Source organism: Lithobates pipiens, unplaced genomic scaffold, assembly GCF_037356315.1.
Source record: "Lithobates pipiens isolate NorthernLeopardFrog02 unplaced genomic scaffold, aLitPip1_a1.2 Scaffold_1, whole genome shotgun sequence".
Taxonomy (NCBI): Eukaryota; Metazoa; Chordata; class Amphibia; order Anura; family Ranidae; genus Lithobates; species Lithobates pipiens.
This window is the reverse complement of record NW_027507685.1, coordinates 128731017-128756768: the sequence shown is the minus strand read 5'-3', so window position 1 is coordinate 128756768 and position 25752 is coordinate 128731017. Positions and strand designations below refer to the sequence as shown.

Genomic DNA, 25752 nt, shown 5'->3' with positions numbered 1-25752 from the left:
AAAATCATATGGAGCCTAGCCCCCGCTTTGTAATAAAATCATATAGAGCATAGCCCCCACTTTGTAATAAAATCATATAGAGCATAGCCCCCGGTTTGTAATAAAATCATATAGAGGCTAGCCCCTGCTTTGTAATAAAATCATATAGAGGCTAGCTCTTGCTTTGTAATAAAATCATATGGAGCCTAGCCCCCGCTTTGTAATAAAATCATATAGAGCCTAGCCCCCGCTTTGTAATAAAATCATATAGAGCTTAGCCCCCGCTTTGTAATAAAATCATATAGAGCCTAGCTCCCGCTTTGTAATAAAATCATATAGAGCCTAGCTCCCGCTTTGTAATAAAATCATATAGAGCCTAGCCCCCACTTTGTCATAAAATCATATAGAGCCTAGCCCCCGCTTTGTAATAAAATCATATAGAGCTTAGCCCCCGCTTTGTAATAAAATCATATAGAGCCTAGCCCCCGCTTTGTAATAAAATCATATAGAGCCTAGCCCCCGCTTTGTAATAAAATCATATAGAGCTTAGCCCCCGCTTTGTAATATAATAATATAGAGGCTAGCCCCTGCTTTGTAATAAAGTCATATAGAATTTAGCACATTTTGTGTAATATCAAATAGGAAACCGCCCATACTGTGCAATAATATCATATAGATGTTAGATGGGTCAGTGGGAGTAGGAAATGCCTCCGGCTTCATGGTCAATGGGAGTAGAAAAAATGACATTGTGCCCATGGTCTGTAGGAGGCAGAATAGTGTCCCTTCGTTAGTAACAGTGGAAGGAATAGTGCCCCATCATTGGTATTACTGGGAGGAATAGTGCATCATTGTTGGTATCAGTGGGAGGAGTATTCCCCCATCATTGGTATTACTGGAAGGAATAGTGCCCCATCCTTGGTATTACTGGAAGGAATAGTGCCCCATCCTTGGTATTACTGGGAGGAATAGTGCCCCATCCTTGGTAATACTGGGAGGAATAGTGCCCCATCCTTGGTATTACTGGGAGGAATAGTGCCCCATTCTTGGTAATGCTGGGAGGAATAGTGCCCCATCCTTGGTATTACTGGGAGGAATAGTGCCCCATCCTTGGTATTACTGGGAGGAATAGTGGCCCATTGTTGTTGGCAATTGAAGAAATAATGCTTTATCATTGACGTCAGTGGAATAGTATCCCTTCATTGGTGTGAGTGGAAGGAACTGTGCCCTTCATTGGTATCAATGGGAGGAATAGTACCCCATCGTTGGTTAGTGGGAGGAATAGAGCCCCATCATTGGTGTCAGTGGCAGGAATAGTGCCCCATCATTGGTCCATGGCAGGAATAGTGCCCCATCATTGGTCCGTGGCAGGAATAGTGCTCCATCTTTGGTGTCAGTAGGAGGAAATAATCCCTTGAATCAATAAGAGGAATAGTGCCCCAGGGGCCACATAAGGGGAAGCAGAGGGTTGCATCTGGCCCTCCGACCACATTTTGGAGACCACTGATGTAGAGTAATGCCCTGTACACACGGTCGGACATTCCGACGACAAAATCCGTCAGATTTTTTCAAACGGATTTTGGCCCAAACTTGTCTTGCATACACACGGTCGCACAAAGTTGTCGGAAAATCTGATCGTTCAGAATGAGGTGATGTAAATCACATGCCACAGGTCTATAAAGAGGCCAATAGCTTTCGTCTTGTAATTTATTCTGAGCATGAGTGGCACTTTGTGCATCCAAATTGTATACACATGATCAGAATTTAAACAATCGGATTTTGTTGTCGGAAAATTTTAGATCCAGATCTCAAACTTTGTGTGTCGGAAATTCCAACGGAAAAAGTAACACGGTCGGAATTTCCAATAACATGATCTGATCGCACATTTTCCATCGGTAAGTCTGATCGTGTGTACAGGGCATATAGCCCCTACCATCTCATAGTATCATATAGAGGACAGTCCATACTGTACAGTGATCATATAAAGGATAGTCTCTATTGCGTGTTAATAATATTTAGATGATAGCCCATGCTATGCAATAATTTATAAGGGATATTCCCTATTGTGTTTAATATCATATAGAAAATAGTCCATACTGTGTGATAAAATGTCAGGGAGAATAATTAATACTGTTTAATAATGAATAATGAGAATAGTCCATACTATTTAAACATGTCACGTAGAGAATAGCTCCTAAAAATGATTATTATACCATGTAATATTATTATATAGAGAACAGTACATGCCATGTAATAATACCATATGGAGAATGATATTATGTAATAATAAATTATAATAATTAAGAGGACAGGCTATAATTTAGAGAATAGCCCACACTTTGCAATAATATAATCAAAAGAATATAACATACTGCAAACTAAAATCATTGAGAAAATAGCCCATACTGTGTAAAAATATAATTTAGAGGAGAGCCCACCCTGAGTAATAATATGATGTAAAGATATGCTCAGCCAATAGCGCCGGGTGCGATCACCATATCAAACACCTAAGTAGCCACTTAATTAATGTCACTGGCCCACGCGGACATTGGTTTCTAGATTTACGAGTGGAAATGGTTACTTATATATTATTTATTTTGTAGGTATGCTGCTGAACTGTCATGGCTGCTCGCTGTTGGTTTTTCCACCATTCCACACCTTTGTGCACAAGAAAGTGGTGCTTTCCTCACCACGTGTACCCAGCTCCGGCACCCACCCCCCTCCAGTGTTCCATGTCATCAGGTTGTCCTAAGCAGTCAATCAGCGACAGTGGTTGATAAGGAAGTGGACAGACCGGTTTGGGGAGAGACCTCCCACCCTAACATACACAAATGTGACGGCCTGAGTTTCCATACACCTGTGTCAGAGCATATCAGAATCTACATGCGTCAGTCAGCTGGCTCCCAACATAAAACTACTATTAAATGGACTCTGGCCACTGTTGGCCTCTCCTTCTGGAAATATTATTTCCAGATTATCTAGTCTCCTATACATGAAATCTCAAACACTCTTCATCACATGGTTTCCAGTATTTCCTTTCTACTAATATAAAATATTTCCCCTTTAAGACTATTGGGCGGAAGTGATATTTGACATCGCTTCCGCCATTGAATGGTGTGGAGCCGAATAGGGGCCATGTTTCCCTCACTCGGCTCCATGCCTGTCAAGGAAGAGGACCTGATCGTCTCCGTCGCTACCGACAGCTCCGGTAAGCTGCAGAGACCACCAGAGCCGGAGGAGGGGGCCCCTCTTCCACCCACGATAAAAGTGATCTCGTAGCGAATATACCGCAGAGACCAGTTTTATCTGAAAAAGCACTGCCCGCTGATGAAGAGGATACTGGCAGCTAGCTGCTGCCATAGCAGTGGTATTCCCCTTCAAACAGCCAACGTAAAATGACGGCGGGCGATCCTTAAATGGTTAAAGATAATCAGGACTTGTCTAACTTGTTTAATAGTCATTTTTCTAACCAAAATTGTCAGAAAATAAAAAGTTGTTTATTCATAAACCCGACCAGAATGGTAAAATTAATATGATTATCAAAATTTAAGGTTATCTCTAAAACCCTGGTAGCTTCCCTGTACAAATTGAAACAAGAAAGGACAGAGTCATGTGACGAGAGGCTGCACAGCTGTCCGCCTTGAATTTGATAAAACGCACTCAGATGACAAATTTGTCCTCCCAGGCTGATTGTTTCCTGCTTCAGTTTTATCAGAGTACCATTATTTTATTCCCACTCGAAAGGTTGAAAGCTAAAGATTAATATTTACTTTGCGAAAAATGGCCTCATAAGTAAATTTACTTATCATTCTGATAAAATAAAACCGTGCCCTACGGAGATGAACTTTCCAGGGAATGAGATGGATTAAATAAGAAATTGTTTTAATAAAGGATAAACAAAGAAAGGATTTATGTGGTCTGTAGTTTATTTTTTTCTAATTCTTAGATCATCCAAGGAGAACGGCACCACACCAGACGCTAAACAACCCTTGTCCTTCACTGAAGTGCCCACCAAGGAGCCTATCCTCACTCCTAATACTGTGACTACAGTAAATCGAAGGACGCACACTGATGACATCATTGCTAGATACAACTTTATCTTTATCTCTTCAATTAAGATCCCATTCCAGTGAAATGCGTCAGTAGGGACAGTTCCCCGATGGAACTGTGGCTGAATAAAGTTTTACATAGAAGTGACATCATTAATTTATCTAACATTTTGTTTATCGGTGGAGCACACAGACCTAAATCTCCCTTGGGCTTTTGTTTCTCTGGCACTGCAACAGCAGACTCCTGCCTATCTTGTTTCCTGCTCAGTTCCCCATGACTTGGCATAAATGAAAAATCCAACAGGTAAAGCTAGATCCCTTCTAAATACTGCATCAAGTGGGAGGAGTTGGGATCTCAAGTCAGAGTATTTCTTTACCCACAATCAGGGGCGTTGCTAGGTCTACAAAAGATCTGGGGCTACAGCCCATAGCAGCGTAGTAAAGAAAGTCATACGTTTGGGCAGGCATACACATGTATATACAGTAATATAGATGTGTGTGTATATATATCCCCAGAGAGCCCCCCTTACATCAGAATCTCCACAGAGCCCCCCCTTACATCAGGGTCCCAGAGAGCCACCCCTTACTTCAGGGTCCCCAGAGAGCCTCCTCCTTACATCAGTGTCCCCAGAGAGCCTCCCCACTTACATCAGGGTTCCCAGAGAACCCCCCTTAAATCAGGGTTCCCAGAGAGCCTCCCCTTAAACCAGGGTCCCCAGAGAGCCTCTCCCTTAAAATCAGGGTCCCCAGAGAGCCTCCCCATTGCATCAGGGTCCCCAGAGAGGCCCCCACTTACATCAGGGCCCCCAGAGAGCCTCCCCTTGGAGACCCCTGCAGAGACTCAGGGCTATGGGCACAGATTCAGGGCTATAGCCCCAAAAGCCACCCCCTAGCGACGCCACTGCCCACAATGCAACTGTTAGTTGTGGACAGACCCTTCAAATTGAACCTGTTTTTTGGTATTGCGTGGTAAAACAATGAGTTGCCAAATGTTTTTCTTCCCTTCAAAATATATTCACCTTACATTTGCTCCATGCACTTTATTTACCTACTACTAAGTACTATAAACTCCAAATACTTGGACTTATGAATGTGGAGAAGCATGTGGCCTACTCTCCTTCCTCAGGTGTGAATACACAGGTGTTTAGTGATTGGCTTAGCACTGTTATATGGGGGCGGGGATATCCCTGGCCCTGTGTAAGCTGTAAATAGAATTGACTCTGAACTTCTCTGAACTTCTTGTTCATCAGGGGAGCAAAGGATGGCTTCTGCTGGACCAGTATTAAAGTAACCTATTGCTTTTGATCAACTTAACCACTTGCCGTCCACCCCATAGCAGATTTACTGCTACAGTGCGGCTCTCCTTAGCAGAATCATGTATAAATAAATAAATAAATATATATATATATATATATATATATATATATATATATATATATAATATATATATGGGATTCTGCTCTTCCGCCTGCAGGGGGCGTGTGCACTGGATCCCAGGCACTGGATGTCCACTGTTATCTGCTGATGGTGTGTAAAACACACAGAAAGGAAATCTGCCTATGTAAACAAGGCAGATCTCCGTTCTGACAGGGAATGGATGGATTTTGTGTAATAAAATCCATCTCTTCCCCTAATACAAGCAGCACATACAGTACACAAAAACGCTGGCTGGGCACATAGTTAAACCTTTGATAGCGGTAAATATTTAACCTCTTCTCATCCAGTGTCATTAGTACAGTGACAGTGCATACTTCAAGTACTGATCACTGTATTAGTGTCACTGGTTTCAGTTAGTGTCTGATTGTCCGCTGCAATATTGCAGTATAAAAAAAATGAAAAATGAAAAATTCTATAAATATATCACATAGTTTGTAGACGCTTTAATATTTGTGTAAACCAATCAACATACGCTTATTGGGATTTTTTTTAACCAAAAATATGTAGCAGAATACACATTGGCCTAAATTTATGATTTTTTTTTTTTGGATATGTTTTATAGTAGAAAGTAAGTAAGTTTTTCTAAATTGTTTGTCTTTTTTTGTTTATAGCACCAAAACAAATTAAATTAAAAAGCAGCGGTGATCAAATACCACCAAAAAATAAATAATTTGTAGGGAAAATCTATCCATTAGTCATAGAGGGGGTGGCTGGAGAGAGGGGTTGGCGCCCGTGCGCCTTTATGGACGCACCGCCAATGATTGTTATCATAGGCACATTTTAAAGAATATCAACCAAAAAGCCAGAAAAAACACACAATACAAATCTTATAAATTGAGTTGCAGTCACTAAGTAAAATATGTATTTGATCCCCTACCAACCAACAATAATTCTGGCTCCCATAGACTGGCTACCGTATGTGCTCATGTGGTACACAGATTAGTCCTGTAAATTTAAGAAGGTGTTCCTAATGACTATGTATAAAAGACACCTGTCCACAGAATCTCTTTCTTTGATTCAAACCCGCCATGGGCAAGACCAAAGAGCTGTCAAAGGACATCACGGACGAGATCATAGACCTGCACGAGGCTGAAATGGGCTACAAGACCACCAGCAAGAAGCTTGGTGAGAAGGAGACAACTGTTGGAGAGATTATTCGCAAATGGACTAAATACAAAATAACTATCAATTGCCCTCGGCCTGGAGCTTCATGCAAGATTCCGCCTCATGGGGTAAGAATGATCATGCGGAAAGTAAGGGATCAGCCCAAAACTACAAGGGAGGAGCTTCTGAATGATCTCAAGGCAGTTTGGACCACAGGTCCTCAAAAAGGCACATGTACAGGCCCATCTGAAATTTGCCAATGAACATCTAAATGATTCAGAGAAGAATTGGGAGAAAGTACTGTGGTCAGATGAGACCCGTTGTGTTTGGAGGAAACAAATGCTGACTATGACCCTAAGAACACCATCCCTACAATCAAGCACGGAAGTGGAAACATAATGCTTTGGGGTGTTTCTCTGCTAAAGGTACAGACTGACTTTGTTGCATTGAGGGGCCAATGGACAGGGCCGTGAATTGTAAAATCTTGGATGAGAACCTTCTTCCCTCAGCCAGAACACTGAGGATGGGTCATGGATGGGTCTTCCAGCATGACAATAACCCAAAACATTCCACCAATCCAACAAAGGAGTGGCTCAAGAAAAGCAAATTAAGGTCATGGAGTTACCTAGCCAGTCTGCAGACTTTAATCCTATAGAAAAGTTATGGAGTAAGCTGAAACTTTGAGTTGCAAAGCGTCAGCCAGGAAACCATTAAGATTCAGAGAAGATCTGTAAAGAAAGATGGACCAAAATCCCTCCTGAGATGTGTGCAAACCGCGTAACCAACTACAAGAAACGTCTTACCTCTGTGCTTGCCAACAAGGGTTTTTCCACCAAGTACTAAGTTATGCTTTGCTTGGGGATCAAATACTTTTTTTACTCCCTGAACTGCAAATCAATTCATTTGTATCACGTGTTTTTTTTCTGCATTTTTGGTTGATATTCTGTCTCTAGCATAAAAAATACACCTATGATAAAAATGATAGACCCTTCATTTCTTTTGTAAGAGGGCAAACTTACAAAATCTGCAGAGGATCAAATAATAATTTTCCCCGCTGTATACCTACGTGGAGCTGTAACGGCTTTGGTTAGATCAGATGGTTTTTGTTTTCCCACTCCCACCAGCAGCCCCATGTGGTCAGGAAACCCCTCCCACCACTTTGTAAAGTCATCAAGAACTGTCTGCAGGCACACGTGCTAAAAGTTTGCACAAGCACTGTAACAATCCTGTACAACAGTTCCAGCTGCTAAATAGCCTTCCCTGCTGTCCTGGATTACTGCTACTGTGTGGATGAGAACTGTTCTCAGGATCTGATTCATCTGTAGGATCTCAGAGAAAGGTGAGCCTTGCATTTTCAAACAAATTTGGTTTTCTGTTGTTTTTTGCGCAGCCGTGCAGAGCTGGCATGCAATACAGATGTTGCAGAGATACGAGGCATACATGGGCATCCTTGGTCTTGTAGTTCTCTTTTCAGAAGTGGGGATTAAGGGGGAATATGATTGTCATGTATAAATACATAGGTGGTCCATGACTAGGGTACCAAAGAGGCCTTGACCCAGTGCCTGACCACCACTCTACCAACCAGGTAAGTGCCCACACTTGAATTCCCCACCTAGTAACTACTCCTTCTATTCTCAAACCCCTTCTGACCCAGTCATGTTGGCCCTCAGTCTAGTCTTTGCCTTTACTCCAGGCCTCTCTTTAAAGCTGACCTTAGATGGACAGAAATGTAGTCAGCTCAGCAGGAACCATCAAATTTTGATCCATCTGTGGCTGTTCCCGTTTGTTAGAAGTCTAATGATCAACTTTTTAGGAGCAAGCTTGTTGGAAAAAAAAATTTCAATGGGCACTGCAGCTGTAGGTCAGTGTATTTGACAGTGGAGTAGCACCTGCTGTCAGAATACAATAACACAGCAGAGAGGATTCCTCCACTCATGTCACATGTGTAAATGGGGGAATCCATTCAGTTTTTTCGATCAACCAACTGATCCATGTATGGGCAGCCTTAAGCTGGGTACACACTATACAATTTTCTGTAGATTTTTTCTTCAGATTTACCAAAACCGTATAATATGAGGTCAAACCTTAAGCCCTTGTACACATGGTCAGACATTCCGGCAACCAAATCCGTCGGATTTTGTCCGACGGATTTTGTCAGACGGATTTTGTCCAAAACTATTGCATACACACAGTCGGACAAAGTTGTCAGAAAATCCGATCGTACTTAACGTGATGACGTTATTTCGTTAGGACGGGACTATGTTCAGGCTAGTAGCCAATAGCTTTGGTCTAGGAATTTGATCTGAGCATGCGTGGCACTTTGTCCGTCAGAGTAGGCTACACATAATCGGAGTATATCCGATCGGAGCATTTTGTCTGAAAATGTTACCAGCAAGTTGGAAAAGTTGGTCCGTCGGATATTCCGATGGAAACAGTCCGATGGAGACCACACACAGTCGGAATATCCGACAAAACGTTCCGATAGGACACATTCCGTCGGAATCTCCGACCGTGTGTACAAGGGCTAAGAGTTTCAGTTTGTATGCAATCAGGCAGGCGCATTGGTTTTGGTAAATCTAAAGGAAACCGGATGACAAAAGTTGTATACTGTGTATTCGGTCTTAAGCCTCGTACACACACTTGTTGGCCAGCCGAGCGTCAGATTTTTGTCTTAAGGACATGTGCCTGGATCTTGTCTTGCATACTAAAGGTACACAATTTTTGTGCAACAAACACAAACGTAGTGATGTACTATGAGGAATTTTAGCCCTTGAGCGCCACCCTTTGGGCCCCTTCTGCTTATTTATTGTTTGGTGAGCATTGATTCCGAGCATGCGTGTTTGTACTTTCAACTTTTGTGTGACATACTTGTGTACTGACCATACGAAAATCTTGACAGCCAACCGTTGTTTGCCGAAAATTTGCTAGCCTGTCATCCAACATTTGTTGGCAGAAAGTTGAACAACAAATATCAAAAGTAGCGTACTAACGGTCAGATTTTAGAACAACAGTCTTTCAACAGACAATTCCCTGCCAACAATCGCATTGTGTGTACGAGGCTTTAGGCAGCCCATAGATCAGTGATATGCAATTAGCAGACCTCCAGCTGTTGCAGAACTACAAGTCCCATGAGACATAGCAAGACTCTGAAAGCCACAAGCATGACACCCAGAGGCAGAGGCATGATGGGTAGTTTTGCAACAGCTGGAGGTCCATATCCCTGCCATAGATGATTTGATTTTCTTTCCTTCCAACACAGGTGGAAGGAAAGACAATAGCTTGATTCCAATTGAATGTGTTGATGGGTGAATACTTTCTGCAGTGCTATTGTGTTCTGCCAGCAGGGGGCAGCGGGAGCCTTCCCGGCTGGCAGAACACAATGATTACTGCTAGTAGCTATAGCCGTCGGAAATGGTTGGTTGTACCCAAGTCGATCGTTGGATCAACTTGGGTACAATCAGCCTACCCATACATGGATCAAAATTCAACTGGTCCCTGCTGAACCGACTGAATTTTCGATCCATGTATGGCTGGCTTTAGTGAACTTTGTGTACAGTTATTCACTTCCAGGTCATTACAAAAAGGGCAAGGGGGTACTCTGTATGTCTGGAGGAAAAGAAATGTAACTTCACATATGTAAAGGTTTCTTTACAGTAAGAGCCAGTTCACACCATAGAAACGCAGTCCAGATGCACTCCAGATGCTTTTTTGCATGTGCATTTTTGATGCGTTCCAGTGCATTTTTGATGCGTTCCAGTGCATTTTTGATGCGCTTTTGATGCAGTCCAGTGCATTTTTCACAAGACGCAGTTCTGTTCAGTTCCGTGCGCCTTTTTTCTGCACTAAGGCTCGATTCACACTAGCGCGTTCTTTGATGCATTTTGCATTTTGCAGAAATGCAAGGAAATTTTTTAACATGGGTTCCTATGGAACATGTTCACATCAATGCATTTTTGTGCCTCTGCGTTTTTGGAAAGGGTCGGGGACTTTTTTTCATGCAAAATGCAGCATTTTGCATGTAATAGAAGTCAATGGACCTGCATCAAAAACACAAGTACCGCGTTTTTACCGCGTTTTGCCGCAATTTTGCAGCGATTTGCGTTTTGCATTTTTTTTCATTTTTTTTCACTGTATATATCTAGTTGCTAAGCGTAAAAAAAAAAAAGAAAAAAAACCCCAGCAAAATGCGGCAAAATTGCAGTAAAAACATGCGTCCAAAAACGCGGCAAGCACCGCAAAAAGCACTGCAAAAACGCTCAAAAGCAACATGCATAGATGTGAATTGAGCCTAAGGGCCAGTTTACACCAAATGCAGTTCCATGCAGTTCAGTGCAGTTCAGTTTTTTTCTGCACCAATACAGTCAGTTCCAGTCAGTTTCCAGTCAGTTTCTGCACCAGAAACTGACTGCATGGTGTGAACTAGAATACATGGAAAACACTGTGCATGCATTTTTAGTGCAGAAAAAAAGCACACAGAACTGAACGGAACTGCGTCTGGTGTGAAATGGCACAAAAAATGCATACACAGTGTTTTCCATGTATTCCAATGGCTCTAATTCACACCATGCAATCAGTTTCTGCACTGGAAACTGACCGGAAACTGACTGCGTGAACTGAACTAGAGCCATTGGAATACATGGAAAACACTGTGCATGCATTTTGTGCAGAAAAAAAGCGCAGGGAACTGAACGGAACTGCATCTGTTGTGAACTGGCCCTAAGGCCCGATTCACACCTATGCATTTTTTGTGCTTTTTGCATTTTGCAGATTTGCACTACAGAACGTGTTCCATAGGAAACAATGTTAAATGGACTGTATTGCAAATCTGCAAAATGCAAAAAGCACTAAAACTGCATAAGTGTGAATCCAACCTAAATTAGAACATGGGTGTTCCTGTGCGTTTTTGGTGCGTTCCCGTGAGTTTTGTTTGCTTTTTACAGCGTTCCAGTACAGTCCAGTGAAGGAAAAATGCAGCATGTTCAACTTTTCTTTCTGGAACTGAAACACACTGGAACTGCACTGGTGTGAACTATGCCATTGAAAACCATATAACCTACTTTCTATGCGTTTTTGATGCAGAAAAAACGCACTGGACTGCATGTGGTGTGAACTGTCCCTAAGAGCTGGAAAAATGTACATTAGACTCCCCCCAGAAAAAAGTAGTTCTGGCCACCTGGATGCATTCCTAAATACATAAAGTATAACAGAATATTAACATTTATAGGTAATAACACCAGAGATTGTTGGTGCAGGTTAAATGCAATTGCCTTCCGGGGGGATCAAATGGAATTTATTTTGGGCAATTCTTTATAGGATTTTTTTTTGCCTTCCTCTGGATCATTTGTATGTATAGGATTCTTTTAATAGAGGTTATTTATTTATTCAATATTTTATTTTATTTTTTCTATTGGTTGAAGTAGATGGATTTGTATCTTTTGATTATCCATGTATATATTCCAATGGCAAATGAAGTTGATCATTTATGGTGGTGAATTACTAACAGGCATAGGCAGACCTTCTGTCGGAACAATCTGAAGGTGAACTTGAGGCTTTCTTTAAGTTGCTGAGCACTCAGGCTTCATACACGCCAGTGTTAAATACGGAGTGTTCAGGTTTGTAAGACCAACATTCTTCAACAATGGTTTTTTATGTAAATTGTCCGCTCAAAGTTCAGAAACAATTACAATAGAAATATTTAGATACAACTTGCAAATTATGAAAAATGTTGTGTTTTTGACCTATTCAGTGTTGGTTTAAATGTAAACGCATGTAAATGCACACATTTTTTTAAGGGTCTATGCACACTGTTTTTTTTTTTTTTTTTAAAGCTGCTTCTAGAGGAGTTTAGCTTTTTTCCTGTAGAAGCAGCTATTGTTATCCTAAGTGTTCGTTTTAAAGTGATTGTAAATGATCACCTTGTAAAGCAACCCATTCAGTTTAAAATAGAAATGAAAGGAAAAACATTTTTGTATAGATATAAAAAAAACATCATAAATACCCTTTTCCCTTGCATTCCATCTGTTCCCAACTGCATAAGAGCCGGGGGATGAGAAGCAGCAGCACACTGATCTCCCCAGTTAATGGCTTGTCAGGACAAGTCTGATCATTGGAGGACAGTACACAGAGTTCCCAGCATAGCATGTGCTCTCCTGCTTAGAGTGGTCAGTTTTTATTAGTAAAGCAGAGGGACTGGCAAGAACACCAGGGATTTCACATAAAGGAAGCAATATTAAGAGTGCAGGATTCTTTTTTATACAAGTACATGGTACAGCGGGCACATTTTAGGAATATGAAGTTTTGGGGTAGCAAATGCTTTAAGCTCTAGAGCAGGTGTCTCCAAACTGCAGCCCGGAGGACAGATGTGGCCCGTTGCTTCCCTTTATCTGGCCCTTGGGGGACTTCTCCTCCCACTGATACAAGACACTATTCCTCCCACTGACACCAACAAGGAGCCGGGGCAATATTCGTGCTACTGACATTAACAATGGGGCACTATTTCTCCCTTGGTGACAATGATGGGGCACGATTCCTCAAACTGACACCAGGGATGGGGCACTAAGCCTCCCACTGACACCAATGAAATGATGGGACACTATTCCTCCCACTGACACCAACGATGGGATACTGTGACAGACCTAGCCAGGACCGAGGCTCTTGGAGGGGACTGAATGCCAGCCTCTTGCCCACCATTTATGGGCCCTGGCATTTCGGGGGAACGGTGCTCTTTGTGAGCTGTATGCCTGGGGACCTCTGAGGTGGTGTTACTTGGATTCAGGTCCATGCCCCCCCCCCAAGATACACAGACTCTGGATATGTATTTGCCATATTATCAATAGTGACTGAATCATACTGTTTGGACAAAAACTGTTAGATGCTAATATCATCAATTCCAGCCACCTGTCTGTTGTGTAAATGTGTCTAGTCTGGCTTGTAAGAGTATTCCACACGTTGTTGTGCTAATTAACCCTATGTTGATGTTTATGGTAATGTGTATTGAATCGTCGGTCAGTGAGCTAGGAGACATAAAGTTTTACCCTGAAAAGTCTTATCTCTCAGACAATTAGTCTGGGTCAAGGATTAGATCATTAGCTCATGCTAATTAGGTTAGGTTTTAGCCATCCTGCTGTATATATTTGTGTTAGATCTCAAATAAAAGGCTATTCCTGATGTACTCCAAGACTGGAGTTGTCTAGTTCTTGGGGGTTCCTATAGCCAGATCCATTGGACTCGTGTTCCAGGACTTAGGAAGCGGTTTACTCATGGAAACACTCAAGCGGACTGTGGGGGATACGTTCCGTCACGGATACTATTCTTCCCACTGAGACCAACGATGGGACACTATTCCTCCCACTGACACCAACGATGGGGAAACTATTCCTTCCACTGAGACCAGCGATGGAACACTATTTCTCCCACTGACACCAACGATGGGGAAACTATTCCTCCCACTGACACCAATGATGGAGCACTATTCCTCCCACTGAGACCAACGATGGGACACTATTCCTCCCACCGACACCAACGATAGGAGACATAAAGTCTTACCCTGAAAAGTCTTATCTCTCAGACAACTAGTCTGGGTCAAGGATTAGATCATTAGCAAATGGTAATTAGGTTAGGTTTTAGCCATCCTGCTGTATATATTTGTGTAAGATCTCAAATAAAAGAATATTCCTGATGTACTCCAAGACTGGTGTTGTCTAGTTCCTGGGGATTCCTATAGCCAGATCCATTGGACTCGTGTTCCAGGACTTGGGAGATACGGAGTGTGGGGGATACGGAGTGTGGGGAATGCTTTCTGTCACAGATACTATTCTTCCCACTGAGACCAACGATGGGGAAATGATTCCTCCCACTGAGACCAGTGATGGGACACTATTCATCCCACTGAGACCAATGATGGGGCACTATTCCTCCCATTGAGACCAGTGATGGGGCACTATTCCTCCCACTGAGACCAATGATGGGGCACTATTCCTCCCACTGAGACCGATTATGGGGCACTAACCCTCCCACTGAGACCAACGATGGGACACTATTCCTCCTATTGACACCAACGATGGAGCACTATTCCTCCTACTGAGACCAGTGATGGGGCACTATTCCTCCCACTGAGACCAATGATGGGGCACTATTCCTCCCACTGAGACCAATGATGGGGCACTATTCCTCCCACTGAGACCAGTGATGGGGCACTATTCCTCCCACTGAGACCAACGATGGGACACTATTCCTCCCACTGACAGCAACGATGGAGCACTATTCCTCCTACTGAGACCAGTGATGGGGCACTATTCCTCCCACTGAGACCAATGATGGGGCACTATTCCTCCCACTGAGACCAGTGATGGGGCACTATTCCTCCCACTGAGACCAACGATGGGACACTATTCCTCCCACTGACAGCAACGATGGAGCACTATTCCTCCTACTGAGACCAGTGATGGGGCACTATTCCTCCCACTGAGATGCATTGTGCCAAATGCCAGGATAATTTCAACTCCCAATGGCCACAGTCCGTCCCCATAAAGTCTGGAGAACAGTAAACTGGCCCTTTGTTTAGAGTTTGGAGGCCCCTGCTCTAGAGGAAGAAAAAAGCGGCTTCTATCTTGCATTTTTGATATTAATTTCTGTCAGAAAAAAATGCTAACTGCTCCTAAACGTCTGTACAAAAACCCTCTATATGAGCGTTTTTGTTTTTTTTCTGCCAAAAGAACTGTCATTTTTTTTAAGCCCAGTGTACATGGACCTCAAACATGTATATTGATCTTCTTCTGGGAAGGGAGACTGCTAAAAGACTTGCATCCAAATATGATGACAGTGGGCATGGGACCCAAAGTGAACATATGGGAGTGCACCTGCAGTTATCATGGCAGCTCCCTGAATGCAACTCAGTGTAAGTGAAAAGGGGCTACATTCAGAATCTATAGAGCGTATATGTAAGTTAATGGTAAACCCAAATCTTTCACCTATGGAATGAATGTTTCATACCGGTTTCCTTTAATGGGGACCCGTCACAAAACAGCAGAGTATAAATGAAGGCACATCCAGGTGGGTGCACCTAACTTGATCTGCATCAACAAATTTCCAACTTCCTGTTCACAATCTCCCAAAACCAAACCATCTAACCAAACAAGAGGCCTTGCCTGGGTCTGACTTCGGAGCTCTGGGTGGCTTGGCTCCTCTGAACACACAGTCAGCATTTGGACATCTATCGGTCCGATCTATGTGCCAAAGTTCTACTGCGGCAGGCTGGCTCACCTGCACGAAATCACGTTACTATACATGATCTTGCGTGGTCCGGATAGCAGGCATGCGAGAGTGTGCATGATACACAGCAGAGGTGCCTATGGTCGTGGCCAACGGTTGTGATGACCGCCGGCCACGAGCAATTGTGACCAGACACAGAACAGGGACGAGTGTGTGTAAACACACACTTCCCTGTTCTGTTCTGACAGGAGTGACAGATCGTGTGTTCCTATTAGCTAGGAACCATGATCCATCACTTCCTGTAGTTAGTCCCTCCCCCTTCATTTAGAATAACATCCCAGGGAACACAGTTAATCCCTTTACTGCCCCCTGGGGTTAGCCCCTTCACTGCCAGTGAAATTTTTACAGTAATCACTGCATTTTTAATCGCACTGATTGCTGTATTAATGCCAGTGGTTCCAAAAATGTGTCAAAATTGTCCGAAGTGTCCGCCATAATGTCACAGTCACGATAAAAATCGCAGATCGCCGCCATTTCTAGTAATAAAATAAAAAATAAATAGAAATGCTATAAATCTATCCCCTATTTTGTAGACGCTATAACTTTTGCGCAAGCCAATCAATATACGCTTATTGGGTTTTTGTTTTTTATCACAAATATGTAGCAGAATACATATTGGCCTAAATTGAGGAAAAAAAAAAGTTTTTTTTATATATTTTTGGGTGATCAAATACCACCAAAAGAAAGCTATATTTGTGGGGAAAAAAAGGACATCAATTTTGTTTGGGTGCAGCATTGCACAACCGCGCAATTGTCAGTTAAAGCAATGCAGTGCCAAACCGCAAAAAGTGCTCTAGTCAGGAAAGGGGTAAATTCTTCCGGAGCTGAAGTGGTTAATACCTGCATTCACTGGACACTGGGCGCTCCTTTACGTTCACTTCATATGTAAATAAAGATATACCTCCATCAAGGCCCCTTTCACATTGAGGCGGTTTTCAGGGGCCGCAGCACTAAAAATAGCGCCTGTATAGTGCCTGAAAAAAACGGCCCCTTTCACTCCACACTGGAGTGAAAGGGGCCGTTTTTTTTCAGGCGCTATAGAGGTGCTATTTTTAGCGCTGTAGCGCCTGAAAACTGCCTCAGTGTGAACGGGGCCTTAAGCGGCGCTAAAAATAGAGCCGCTTTACCGCTGACACCCGCACCACCCCAGTGTGAAAGGGGCCTTATGCTCTGCTATCAGCCTGTCCACATAGATATTTCACAGGTATGCCTTTAGTTGTAACTACAGGCAAAATCAAAAAATGATCAATACAGTGTAGTCTGTCAATAGCATTATTACTGCAGTTTTTTTTTCAGTTCCACCTTTAATAGTTTATTATTTATCCATTGATCCTGCCAGTAGATCTTTGATTTTTCCACTTTCTTTACCAAGCCAAGCTGCCAAGCAAAAGTAGCAGATACAGGGGTTAATTTACTAATTTATTAAAGGCAAATAGACGTTTTCAGTTGCTCCAGAGCTTAGTAAATTAGCAAAACCAGAACATGGCAGAGGCATCAGTGTCTTTTTTTGTAGCAAAAGGGGTTGGAGTCATTGTAGTTGGGTAATACGTATAATTTTATTTTTACACCAACGCATTTCAAAGCTTTTGTAGTGGGGGTTAAAGAGGGTTTGAGTAGATATAGTTGGGGTAATGGGAAAAAATGTATATATTACATCAAGCTGACGCATTTCGTGGCTAAAACACCACTTCATCAGTTTATCAGTGTCATGTAGAACATCTGGGGTTCTTAGTTGCTGGGCAATCATGCTGATGATTGTCCAGCAACTGTTAATTGCAAATCTTCTGTGTAATACTGTTGAATTTATGAAAATGTGTCAGTGTGGTGTAGTAAATACATTTTTGCTCATTACCCCAACTATATTTACTCAAACGCCTCTTTAACCACCACTACAAAAGCTTTGAAATGCGTTGTTGTAAAAATACAATTATACTTATTACCCAAAAATGTGTTTGGTGTAAAAAAAACAAAAAACAAATGTATACTCTTATAAATGTATTACCCTACTACAATGACTCCAACCCCTTTTAACGTAACCCCTCATTACCCCCGGAAAACAAAACACTGATTCCTCTGCCATACAAGTGTTTGACAGTTTTTTTTCTCTAACATGAACAAGTTCTTGATACCCTGTACTGGATTTATAAGGGGGCAAAAGGCCCAACTGCCCCAGGCCCCCCAACCAAAGGGCCACCCTCTATACAAAAAAATATAAAACAATATAAAATAAAATATATAAAATAAGACAAAACAAATAATGATAAAAAGTATAAAATATATATAATACAATTTTACTTTCTTTTATTAAGAAAGTGCAGCACTAAGGCTCTATTCAGACCATGACGGCAAAACAAAAACACCGTAAATCGCTCTTGCGCTCTCCTTTACGTAATCGTGGTGCAATTTTGCCCCGAATGTCGCCAGACTAATCGGTGTAAAGTCACGCAAACAGAATCGCGAGATTCCTGTCGCCCAAAAGAAGTTCAACTTCTTTTGGGCGACAATTGTGCAGGGCGACGAAGAATCGCATTGATTACCCTGCAAAATGGGACGCCATGGTGTGAATGGAGCCTAAGTGTTTAGCACTTCCACCCAGCAGCACTAGAGCCGTTGATTCGAATCCCAACCATGCCACTACCTGCCTGGAGGTTGCATGTTCTCCCTGTGCCTGCGTGGGTTTTCTCTGGGTATGCCGGTTTCCTCCAACATCCAAAGACATGCTGGTAGGTTAATTGGCTCCTGTCTAAATTGGCCCTAGTATGTATATGTATGTATATGTACGAATGTGAGTTAGGGACCTTAAATTGTAATCTCTGTAAGGGCAGGGACTGATGTGAATGTACAATATATAAGTATAGCGCTGTGTAAATTGATGGCTCTATAGAAGTACCTGTAATTAAAAAATAAAATATTAAATGTATCTTGGGAAGTAATACTTTGGCTACCATCATCGGGAAAAGTTTTTACTCTGAACTGATATATTGTATAATATTTAAAAACTAATTTTGGTGCCTGAAGCACAGAGCAGCCCGATTCTCCTCTTCTGGGGTGCCCTTGCGGCACTCCTGGTCCCTCTTCTTCATCGCTTTCCATGTGGGCACCTGTGCGAACGCGCTCCCGAGTCCCACTGCTGCGTCCATTGACACAGACAGCAGGACTCTACCCCACTCTCTTGTCACTGGATTTGATTGATAGCAGCAGGAGCCATTGGCTGGAGTCGCTGGGCTCGTGCTCGTCGCTGGAACGAAATTGGTTCTGAAAAATTAGGGGATCTGGGGGGGGGGGGGGGGCAGCTGCAGCACAGAAGGTTTTTCTCCTTAATGCATTAAATGTATTAAGGTGAAAAACCTTGAGACTTTACAGCCCCTTTAACTACCGTGATCCCCACCAAAGTCTAAACTGGCCCTATTCGTACCATTTTGATGTTACCCCAAGACCCAGGAATATTTCCTGAGGCATCAAGAGCAACCTGCCACATCTGGTGTGGAGACAGGAGCATCCTCCACAAGTGTTCTCGGAAGGTTGCATTTATCATACGCGTGGCTATTTGCAACTCCTTCAAATGTCAGGTATATTTATCCTATTTTCCAGAACACAATATGCACTAAACAATAAGGGTTCACCCGTCTACTCTTTTTTTTTTCCCGGTGGATATCTTGGAGTTCTTTTCTTCTCTACTTACCTTTGAGGACCACTGCCCTATAGACAACTTAAATTGTTTATTTGTTTTTTTATATAGCATATCTAAACCCAAAAACAAACAATTTAAAGTGTCTGTAGGGTGGTGGTCCTCAAAGGTAAGTAGAGGAGAAAGGAACCCTGAGGTATCCAGCAAGAAGAAAACGAGAAGCAGCTTACCAATCATTAAGGGCCAATCACGCCATATTTGTTGGGGCTACCTTGGATGCTATTTCCAGTTCAGCCCTGAAGCGTAGACAAGACGACTTGCCTTAATTCTTATGTTTTCAGTTCACATCAAATTACTGAGGTGTGTGCTGAAAAAAAGGTATTGCATGCAGCACTTTTTTTTACCAACGCATCACAATGCTGATCTAATATCGGGAGTAAAAAAATACCAGGCTTACTGGTGGCAGACAACAGTGGCAAGTGACTTGCTGCATCTGGTGGCAAGCGACAATGGCAAGTAACATGCTGCATCTGGTGGCAGGCGACAGTGGCAAGTGACACACTGCATCTGGTGGCAGACGATGGTGACAAGTGACAAGTTGCATCTGGTGGCAGGCGACGGTGGCAATTGACAAGCTGCATCTGGTGGCAGGCGATGGTGGCAAGTGACATGTTGCATCTGGTGGCAGATGACGGGGGCAAGTGACATGCTGCATCTGGTGGCAGGCGACAGTGGCAAGTGACACGCTGCATCTGGTGACACGTGCCGGGTGACAAGTGACACCCTGCATCTGGTGGCAGGCGACAGTGGCAAGTGACACGCTGCATCTGGTGGCAGGCGATGGTGACAAGTGACAAGTTGCATCTGGTGGCAGGAGATGGTGGCAAGTGACAAGCTACATCTGGTGGCAGGTAACGGTGGCAAGTGAAAAGCAGCAACTGTTGGCAGGCGACGGTGGCAATTGACAAGCTGCATCTGGTGGCAGGCGATGGTGGCAAGTGACATGTTGCATCTGGTGGCAGATGACGGGGGCAAGTGACATGCTGCATCTGGTGGCAGGCAACAGTGGCAAGTGACACGCTGCATCTGGTGACACGTGCCGGGTGACAAGTGACACCCTGCATCTGGTGGCAGGCGACGGTGGCAAGTGACAGGCTGCATCTGGTGACAGGCGATGGTGACAAGTGACAAGTTGCATCTGGTGGCAGGAGATGGTGGCAAGTGACAAGCTACATCTGGTGGCAGGTAACGGTGGCAAGTGAAAAGCACCAACTGTTGGCAGGCGACGGTGGCAATTGACAAGCTGCATCTGGTGGCAGGCGATGGTGGCAAGTGACATGTTGCATCTGGTGGCAGATGACGGGGGCAAGTGACATGCTGCATCTGGTGGCAGGCGACAGTGGCAAGTGACACGCTGCATCTGGTGACACGTGCCAGGTGACAAGTGACACCCTGCATCTGGTGGCAGGCGACGGTGGCAAGTGACACGCTGCATCTGGTGGCAGGCGATGGTGACAAGTGACAAGTTGCATCTGGTGGCAGGAGATGGTGGCAAGTGACAAGCTACATCTGGTGGCAGGTAACGGTGGCAAGTGAAAAGCAGCAACTGTTGGCAGGAGATGGTGGCAAGTGACAAGCTGCATCTGGTGGCAGGCGATGGTGGCAAGTGACAAGTTGCTTCTGGTGGCAGGCGATGGTGGAAAGTGTCAAGCTGCATCTGGTGGTAGGCGATGGTGGCAAGTTACATGCTGCATCTGGTGGCAGGCAATGGTGGCAAGTGATACCCTGCATCTGGTTGCAGGCAACAGTGGCAAGTGACAAGCTGCATCTGATGGCAGGCGATGGTGGCAAGTGACATGTTGCATCTGGTAGCAGGTGACGGTGGCAAGTGACAAGCTGCATCTGGTGGCAGATGATGGTGGCAAGTGACAAGCTGCATCTGGTGGCAGGCAATGATGGCAAGTGACATGTTGCATCTGGTGGCAGACGACGGTGGCAAGTGACATTCTGCATCTGGTGGCAGGCGACAGTGGCAAGTAACATGCTGCATCTGGTGGCATGTGCCGGATGGCAAGTGACACCCTGTATCTGGTGGCAGGCGACGATGGCAATTGACAAGCTGCATCTGGTGGCAGGTGACAATGGCAAGTGACATGTTGCATATGGTGGCAGATGACGGGGGCAAGTGACATGCTGCATCTGGTGGCAGGCGACAGTGGCAAGTGACACGCTGCATCTGGTGACACATGCCGGGTGACGAGTGACACCTTGCATCTGGTAGCAGGCGACGGTGGCAAGTGAAAAGCTGCATCTGGTGGCAGGAGATGGTGGCAAGTGACAAGCTACATCTGGTGGCAGGTGACGGTGGCAAGTGAAAAGCAGCAACTGTTGGCAGGAGATGGTGGCAAGTGACAAGCTGCATCGGGTGGCAAGCGACGGTGGCAAGTGACAAGTTGCGTCTGGTGGCAGGCATGGTGGCAAGTGACAAGCTGCATCTGGTGGCAGGCGACGGTGGCAAGTGACATGCTGCATCTGGTGGCAGGCAACGGTGGCAAGGGACATGCTGCACCTGGTGCCAGGCGATGGTGGCAAGTAACAAGCTGCATCTGGTGGCAGGCGATGGTGGCAAGTGACATGTTGCATCTGTTGGCAGACAATGGTGGCAAGTGACAAGCTGCATCTGGTGGCAGTTGATGGTGGCAAGTGACAAGTTGCATCTGGTGGAAGGCGACGATGGCAAGTGACATGCTGCATCTGGTGGCAGACGATGATGGCAAGTGACACGCTGCATCTGGTGACACGTGCCGGGTGACAAGTGACACCCTGTATCTGGTGGCAGGCGACGGTGACAAGTACACACTAAAGGCTCCCACTGATTCTGCATTATAGAGAGTTGAACTATTTCATTATATTTTATAGTGTTATAATAGAAATATTTCACTACAATAATCCTGACACCATGTCAAACATGGTGTCATGATAATTGAAGCAGCCATTTCCTGATTAATTGGCCGTGGAAACCGCCTCCATCGCCAAACCCCTCCCCGCACCAAACCCCTGCACCCGCCCTCTGTACCACAATGGCAGTGCTAAGGGGGGTGGAGCCACTAAAGAGGGGACTGAAGTTCCTATTTAAAATGAAACTAAACACTCCTGTCCTTTACAGCCAAGGAAGCTGCCATCTTAGCCTCTGTTTGATCTGCAGCTGTCATGGTGCTGCACATGTGATCATTTATGACACCAGACATCTGATAGCTTGACAGCTGGGTTTAGAGCACAAGCAACTGTGAAAGTTCTCATTCATGGCATGCCTTGAATGTAACTGTTTTGGGCAAACAGTCAAATTGATGGGTTTAGTTCCGTTTTAATAATAACAAAGTAAATAACGATAACGTAAAAAGGGCAGGTTTACATCATGGTGCGGGAGGCACTTTTACTCCCACTATTGAGGGCTGTGGGGGGGGGGGGGGGGGGGAGGGGTTAATCTGAGTGAATGAGTCACTTCTATTGAACACTTCGTTCATGTGACCGTCACTGTATACAATGCCTGCATCTGTGACATTGGTTACTTTTATCTAAAAATCTACATTTTTCTCTCTTGCTATGTTTATATTTGCTTTTCCTTTATTATTAGGTAAAGCAGTTAGCTCTGATGCGACATTGTTATCACTGATACAAAAGGCTACAACATGCATTCCTTTGAAGCACAAAAAATGTTTTGGGAAACATTTAACACTTTCCTGCACTAATCCAATCCACACTTGTGGATGAGAGGGGGAGTGGTAAAAATAGGCATTTGAGTTGCAGTTTGACCGTCCCCCTTAACCTAGCACAGAGGCTGGACAGTGTTGCACACATGGCACAGCCACAGCAATACTTAGGCCCTCTGTTGCGTTTGGTAGGCAGTACCACCACCAGTAGGAGAGAGGAGCGGAGCCTCAAACATGCGCAGTAGGGTTCCTGGCATGAAGCCATAAGGCTATACTGCCTGGTTCCCTTATTCACAATGGAGGGGGCATGCACCCGACAGCTGATGGAAACATGAGCTGCGGTACCGACATGGCTGGACTCCAGGACAGGTAAGTGTCCGATTATTAAAAGCCAACTGCAGCTGCTGGCTTTTCATTTTTGCAGCGGTGGGCGGATCTCCACTTTAAAGTTACACTAAGGCTGGGTTCACATTGCAGCGATGCGGGAACGCTGCGAATCCGCTGCGGGTTCCCGCATCGCATGCCTCCTGGCGGCAGTTCACACTGCCCTATGCGAACTGCTGGGAGTGTCAATGAAACGTTAATGACACCCCCAGATCAGTTCGCATATCGCAGTGCGATCTGCAAACTCAGACAGGAATCGGATCGCATGGTGTGAACACCCATGCGATCTGATTCTGCTGCGGACCAAAAAAAGGGTCCTGTGCAAGTTTGGGCCGGGTGCGATGCGAATTCAGCCATACTATCTGTATCACAGAGATTGGATGTGATTTGCACTGCAGTGCGGTGCGAATCACATCTGATCTCCTCACCGCTGCAGTGTGAACCCAGCATAAAAGGTTAATTTTTTTTAAAATAACAAACATATCATACCTACCTCTACTGTGAAGCTTGTTTTGCAGAGTGGCCCCGAACCTGCTCTTCTGGGGTCCCTCTGCGGCTCTCTTGGCTCCTCCCCACAACAGATAACCCCCTAGGAGAAGCTCTCTCCCGGGGGGTTACCATGTGGGCGCACTCCCAAGTCCAGTATTTGGCGTCCATAGATGCCGAATGCAGGAATCGGCCCCGCCTCCAGTGGCCGCATCATTGGATTTGATTGACAGCAGCGGGAGCCAATGGCTGCACTGCTATCAATCTATCCAATCAACAGCTGAGAACCCCCTAGCAGAGAGACAGCGTTTGGGACAAGTTCGATGGTTCAGGTAAGTAAAACGGGGGGGGGGCTGGGGGGCCTTAAAGTGGAGGTTCACACAAAAATGGAACATCCGCTTTTCGGAACCATCCCCCCTTTGTTGTCACATTTGTAACCTTTCATGAGGGAGGGGGGTGCAGATACCTGTATAAGACAGGTATTTGCACCCATTTCCGGGCATAGACCTCCGCGAAGGAGGTCTATGCCTCTTCCCGCCCCCCCCCCCCCCCCCTTCCTGTCTGCTGGGAGACACTTGGGTCCCAGAGACAGCAGGGACCATTCGGATTGCTCAGCGTGACTTGCGCATGCACAGTGAAGCCGAAGATGGCAGTGGCAGCATCTGAGGACCGAGGGATGGTTCGACATCATGGATGCCCTAGACAGGTGAGTGTCCTTAAAGCGGGAGTCCGCCGGGAGTTCCGCCGTTTTTTTTTTTTAAAAGCCAGCAGCTACAAATACTGCAGCTGCTGACTTTTGAAATAAGGACACTTACCCGCCCAGTGCGCCCGCGATGTCGGCACCCGAAGCCGATCTCTCGATCGATCGAGTCGCGCTGCGCAATAAGGATGGTCCCGCTGCCTCTGGGATCCGTGTGTTTCCCAGCAGGCAGCGGGGGACTTTCGGAAAGGGGCGTAATCTACGCCCCTTTCCGCAGATAGCTATGCCGGAAGTGGGTGCAGATACCTGTACTCTACAGGTACCTGCACCCCCCTCCCCCCTGAAAGGTGCCAATTTAGGCGCCGGAGGGGGGGAGGATTCCAATGAGCGGAAGGTCCACTTTAGGGTGGACCTCCGCTTTAATTTAAAAGTCAGCAGCTGCAGTATTTGTAGCTGCTGACTTAAAAAACAAAATTGGAGGACCTCTGCTTTAATGCATAGGATGCATTAAGGTGAAAAAACATAAACCATTACAACCCCTTTAACTCAATTTGCAGTGTTTGGAGGAAGAAAAATGATGACTATGAAGAACACCATAAGAACACCATCCCTACAGTTAAGCACGGAGGTGAAAACATTATGCTTTGGGGCTGTTTCTCTGCTAAAGGTATAGACCGGCTTTGTCACAGTGAGGGGCCAATGGATGGGACCATGTATTGTAAAATCTTGGATGAGAACCTTCTTCCCTCAGCCAGAACACTAAAGATGGGTCGTGAATGGGTCTTCCATGACAATGACCCAAAACATACCACCAAAGCAACAAAGGGGTGGCTCAAGAAGAAGCACAGATCATGGAGTGGCCCTATCCAGTCTCCAGACCTTAATCCTATAGAAAATGTATGGAGAGAGCTGAAACTTTGAGTTGCCAAGAGACAGCCAAGAAACCTTAAGGATTTAGAGAAGATCTGTAAAGAAGAGTGGACCTGGTCACCAACTACAAGAAACATC

At 44.7% G+C, this 25752-nt stretch overlaps 1 protein-coding gene across 1 annotated transcript in view; it reads left to right on the top strand.

Moving 5' to 3' along the window:
• Positions 1 to 7751: 7751 nt before the first annotated feature.
• Positions 7752 to 25752, top strand: part of SLC38A5 (solute carrier family 38 member 5) — a 151532-nt gene continuing 133531 nt past the window's right edge. Inside the window, exon 1 of the mRNA XM_077476626.1 lies at positions 7752 to 7905. The gene's annotated coding sequence lies outside the window, so the exon portion shown is untranslated. The remainder of the gene's footprint in view (positions 7906 to 25752) is intronic.